This window comes from Pavona decussata, unplaced genomic scaffold (assembly GCF_977016875.1).
Source record: "Pavona decussata unplaced genomic scaffold, jaPavDecu1.1 SCAFFOLD_300, whole genome shotgun sequence".
In the NCBI taxonomy this organism is placed as follows: Eukaryota; Metazoa; Cnidaria; class Anthozoa; order Scleractinia; family Agariciidae; genus Pavona; species Pavona decussata.
The window spans coordinates 6004001-6010000 of NW_028145697.1; positions in this window are offsets into that span (position 1 = coordinate 6004001).

Genomic DNA, 6000 nt, shown 5'->3' on the forward strand with positions numbered 1-6000 from the left:
GCTGAAGGTATGTCGTGTAGTTTGTTGCGTTCAAATTCATTTGTCTAAATAGAACTGCTTTCAATAAATTTAACATTAGTTACTCGTTGCATTTTCTTCGAGTGTTGCTATCCGAAATTTCAAGAAATCGTCCAAAAAATCATCTGAAAAGTTTATCTACGAAAACGTGTCGGAAGTTATGAGAACATTCTGTTGGCACAATTCGATTCCGGGACAGAAATAAACGGAATAGATGGTTTTAATGTTATTTTGGGACCAATTCCTTTTTCGGAATGGAAAGAAGAGTATTCCGTTTATTCTGCCCTCGACAGAAGAGTGAAAGGAACACGGTTTTTCCAGAAGAGAAGGAATTGCGTTCTTTTGGGGAGGCTTTCAGCTTAATCGGTTTAATTCCGTTCGTTTGGTAAATGTTATTCAACGCACTTCTTTTGTTCCTGAATCGAAGTGAGTATAGTAAGAATTGTTCCAAAAGAATGCGTCCTATCATTCCTCACATTTCAGTGCTTAAGTTAAAGTACAAGAGAGAATTTTAAAAGTAGAAGCTGGCGGAAATAACTCTTAATTAAAGAATACTGAACCGATATAGTTTTAACCCACCATAATCATTATATTTTTGTTTCATTTATTATATTTTTTTAAGGGGAATTAGGCTCCTTGAGAAAGTAATTTTTGTTTTATAAAATTGTTTTTATATCCTGAAATATATTAAAAAATGAAAAAAAACATTTAAATTGGCAAGCTTCGGGGCGCTTTTTTATATTAGTAGTAAATAATAGTTCCCCGCCAGACTGTTTTGCTTTGCATTCGTGCCAGGCGCTGGAAAAGTGGCCGTGTTGACATAAATATTGCATTAGATGTAACTCACAGTAATAAAGTTAGCCAAAAAAGATTTGAATGTTGAAGGGAATAAATTAACAATAACTATAAATAAAAGGTATTTTATTTTATTCAAGTGCCTCTCTCGTGCGACAGCAAATCCTCCCAACACACAATCATTACAACTTGTTTTCTGCAGCACGACAGAAGTAGTTGTGAACAAGACTCTACTGGAGCTTCTGTTTTCAGACTATGATAAAGATATCAGACCCAATCATGGAGGTAGGTTCTTTTTAATACAAATAATATTAATCCAAAACTGTAAGGGATGAGAAAACTTCACCGATCCCACCTTCATGTATGAGTAGGATAATGACTTCTTTTTAAAGTCAAGAAACTAAAACATAAGCCCAGCCACCTTTAATGAGAGGTGCTTTTTTGTTATTCTTTTGTGACGGAAGGTTTTTCCACTTTCTGGATAACTAGGGACTTTACGGTTCTCTGGCGTTCTGAAATAACTGACAACGGGGAAATTAGACTCAAATGGTCAACTTGCTTGCGGGAAATAGCCGTCACTCTCTTGAGGTACGGGATCAAACCACGAACTGGTACGCGCAGCAATGTGAGAAACTTGACTTGGGTCCAACAGCGTTTATTTCTAGCACTCGTACACCTTCTCGAAGATTTAATCGTACAGGTTGTTACAGATGTAATCGCGGATGTAATCTAAGCTAAGCTTTCCTAACACTTTGTTATAAAAGTGACGTTGATCAATGAAGATAATGATGACGAAGACTCAGACGGTGAAGATGATGATAGTGGTGGTAATAAGGAGAAAATAAAGGAAAATTCTGAAATGGAAATGATTGTAAATTATCTTCTCAAATACTCTGACGAAATTCTCATGGTAATTGTTACCACCGTGGCCAGAAAAACGAGTACGTAAAACTAGGTTTGCTTACTTACCAATTTCGGTGGCATTTTTCACTTAATAATATATAACCCATTGATCAGAACAACGCAAAGTAAGAGAAAACGTTTTGTAAGGAGTTTCAGTTTATTTTAAAGGTATTTCTTTGTTTTAGCATGTTTGTTTTTTTCTTTTTAGTCTCTTTTGGCCTTGCACTCTTTGACTGAGGAGGCTCAACAATTCACAAAACTATGGTTTCCTTTGGGACTCTTTGACACAATTTATTTTATTTATTTGCTAACTTTGTCTTTCATAAGGTATATTTTGTGTGGGTGGTAAATAAATAAACTGAAATTGAGCAGCTTAATACATGTTTACTTCAGTTAGTTCTCCGACCATCTCAAGTGATGTGCCTCGTGTGAATCTCTTCAATTCCTCTTCTTGTTTGTTTGTTTGTTTGTTTTTTAGCGGGACCGCTGTTGATCGAAGTTGATTTGTATGTTGAATCATTCGCCAATATTGCTGAGGCCAACATGGTAAGGTGCTGCAAAACTTGTCTCAACGTTTCAGCCATGTATAAATGCTTTAAAAGATAAATTTGTTGTTACTGTAGTTGATTGAGGGACTGGTTATGAAACCTTGCCTAACAAAGGTGCTGCAATTTAGGTTGGAAGGGCCGCAACCGTGCACAACCCTTTGTTTTAACATTTACACTACGGCTGAATATTTTAACAGGAATGTTTCTATTGGCCAGTTGCTCCAACACATTTCAAAAACTATGTGGTTTGTGGACGGTCAAGGCCAAAAATGTTAACAAAAACATATGACAAAGAAACTTGTTAGGCTTCATAACCACTCTCCTATGTTAACTTTGGTGTTGCGTATACGTGGATAAATAGTTCTTACGAATATCTAAAAGATCATGATCTGACCTTCCTTTCTTAATGCATTGAAGAAAACTTATAGTAAATATTTAAATTCCAAGTCAGCCGTCGCTTAGAAAGAGGAACTTTCTGACGCGCATGATGAGGAAACTATGATGGATTTTGAATGTGAAACAACGCCGCATTTTCCATTCATTGGAGCTTTGAAGACTAACTAGTACAGGCTCTGACGAGTCGTCGACCAGGTGCATGTTGAAAAGGTGTCTCAGTGAGGCCGAAGCCACCAGTTTAATTAAATCTTTGCCACCCCGCCGATCAAACAACAAACCCTTATCCCGGGCCCAGTCGATAGAAGGCAGATTAGCGGTAATCCTCGATTAAAGTACTTTACCAAGGTTTTCACCTCGCTCATTTTTAATTAAAATGTTTTTCAAAGCTAACTTTAAGCTTATGGCAAAGATTGTCCATGTCAAAAAGGAGGGAAAAGTCATTACCGCATGATTAGTAATTAAACCCGAATCAAAGTTCACATAGCTTAATCGGGCTCTGAACAACTTGGCTCAGGTATGGAATTCAAAATGGGGGGACAGAATAACCTGGCAAACATCGAACCGCGTGTAAGTTAAATAAAAAACTGGCAAGTCTGACGTGGTTTTCTTATAATTAAAAATTATAATTATAATGCATTCCTTCCTTTCTTCCTTCCTCCTTTCTAGTTCTTTCTTTCTTTCTTTTTTTTTTCTGTCTTTCTTTCTTTCTTTCTTCTACATTTCCCAAAATTTGATCCTGGCGCGTTTTGCTGCCTTCGATTGAATGAGACTTCACCAAATTTTAAAGATTGTTTTCATTTCGCCGAAGTGCTTGACTTACGCTTTTTGGAGTTTTTCTATAGTCTTTGACTCTTTTATTCGCTGATTTTAAGTTTCGTTGGCTCTTCCTATATTCCAAAAGGAACGTTCCTCTAGTATGGACTGTTCCTCGTTTTTGTGTTCCTATTGACTATAAGAGGACCAGGTGTTTTACAAGGTAGGAACAAAATGTTCACTCTAGTGTAAAAGAGGAATATTTCGTTCCGAGTTCCCAATTGTAAATGGAACATATTGTTCTCAAATTGATTAATTAGGACTGCTTTGTTCCGAGTTCCTATCTGTGCATGGAACACATTGTTCCCAAATTGATAAATAAGGACTGTTTTGTTCCGAGTTCCTATCTGTAAATGGAACACATTGTTCCCAAACTGGTCATTTAACACTTTTTTGTTCCGAGTTCCTAACTGTAAATTGAACACATTGTTCCCAAATTGGTCATTTAGGACTGTTTTGTTCCGAGTTCCTATCTGTAAATGGAACACTTCGTTCCCAAATTGATAAATAAGAACGGTTTTGTTCCGAGTTCCTATCTATTGATGGAAGACATTGTTCCGAAATTGATAAATAAGGACTGTTTCGTTCCGAGTTCCCAACTGTAAATGAAACATATTGTTCTCAAATTGGTAAATTAAGACTGTTTTGTTCCGAGTTCCTATCTGTGCATGGAACACATTGTTCTGAAATTGATAAATAAGGACTGTTTTGTTCCGAGTTCCTATCTGTGCATGGAACACATTGTTCTGAAATTGATAAATAAGGACTGTTTTGTTCCGAGTTCCTATCTGTGCATGGAACACATTCATTTGTTCCCAAATTGATAAATAAGGACTGTTTTGTTCCGAGTTCCTATCTGTTGATGGAACACATTGTTCCCAAATTGGTCATTTAGGACTGTTTTGTTCCGAGTTCCTTTCTGTTGATGGAACACATTGTTCCCAAATTGGTCATTTAGGACTGTTTTGTTCCGAGTTCCTCTCTTTGAATAGAACATATTGTTCCCAAATTGGTTGTTTGAGAGCAGAGTTTGGACCATTTTTCTACGCATTCCCATTTTGTTCCCAAATTAAGGTGGCCTTTGGGAATGAGGCAAACAATAAGGCGCGCTCAGACCTGCTTGGGCGAGTTTGGTGGCATGTCACTGTCATGAATTTTGCACAATAGTAATGAGGGCGGGCAAGTAAGGGCATGCTTTGGCAAATACAAACATATATGCAGCTCCTTTGCTCGTCATCGGCTCCTCGGTTATGGTTCAGATTAAAAGGAGATCGTGTTGACTAGATGCACTTAAAAGGCAAAATGAGCAAGAAGTATAAAGTCGATTGGTCGGATATCGATGGAGCGTCGCCCAAATCGAAACGGCTTCACTTGGAAAAAGATGAAACCGACAGCTTGTATCACTGCCCAATAAAAGAGTGCGACCATGATGGATTTCAAAGTCAAAGAGGGTGCAGAAAGCATGTTTATAACAAGCACACTTGGTTCTTTTATTTTGATGAAAAGCCCAGTTCGAAAGAAATCACAGATTCGCGAAATGTTCCGATGGTGAAACCAATTCAAGATCAAACAACCGAGAGCACAAAGCATGCCGTAAAGTTACTTCCTTCGTTTTCATTATCGTGTGACATTGCCGAGTTGTTCACGAAATGGTTGACTGGAAGTGGTGGCGGTTACAAGAAGGATCGCGCAGCGCAACAAATAGTTACAAGATGCTTTAAGTTTCTAAGATTTTGTTGTGAAGACGAGGAAGAGTTGACTTTTGACGTGGTGGACTTTAGTTTATGTTCTCCAAATTTGTTGTTCAAGTTTATCGACTACTTACAAGACGAATGCAAGCTCGGCCATGGTGGGCGTTTGGGCTACATAGACTCTATTTCCGAAATGATCGACTTCAGAAAACTTCACGGTGCATCAGAGGCAGTCTTTCAAAAGTTCTCTGCAACAGAGTTGTACCTCAAAAGAGCGAGAAAGACAGTTGCAAAGATGATGCGATTGCAGTGGACACAAGATTTAGACATCGAAACACTGGAAGCAAGAGGCCACTGGGCAACAATGGAGGAGTTGCTGGAGGTCGTGAAATTCCATCTGCCGCGCTACGAAAATACCGTGAAGATCTGCAAATCGAGTCCAGCTCAAGTTAACCCCTCGGACTTGACATTTGCCACGAAATTCGTAGCCATGTATCTGTTCATCAAAGTGAAGGGGTCACGTCCTATGACTTATCAATATTTGACGGTGGACATGATTGATACAGCGAAGGAAAAGGGTGGATTCATTGATCAGAAAACTTTCAAGACTGCCGGAAAGTATGGATTTGACTCTTTGATTCTTTCCGATGCAAACATGCAAGTGCTCAATGGCTACATCTCGTACGTTAGACCTTTGCTTAAACCCAAGTGTGATTTCGTTCTCGTCAACAGAAATGGAGGCCAACACGGTAAATTGGGCGAGATCATGAGCAAACTGGTGTTTGATGCAATTGGAAAGTACATCCATCCCACGCGTTATCGCCAAATTGTTGAAA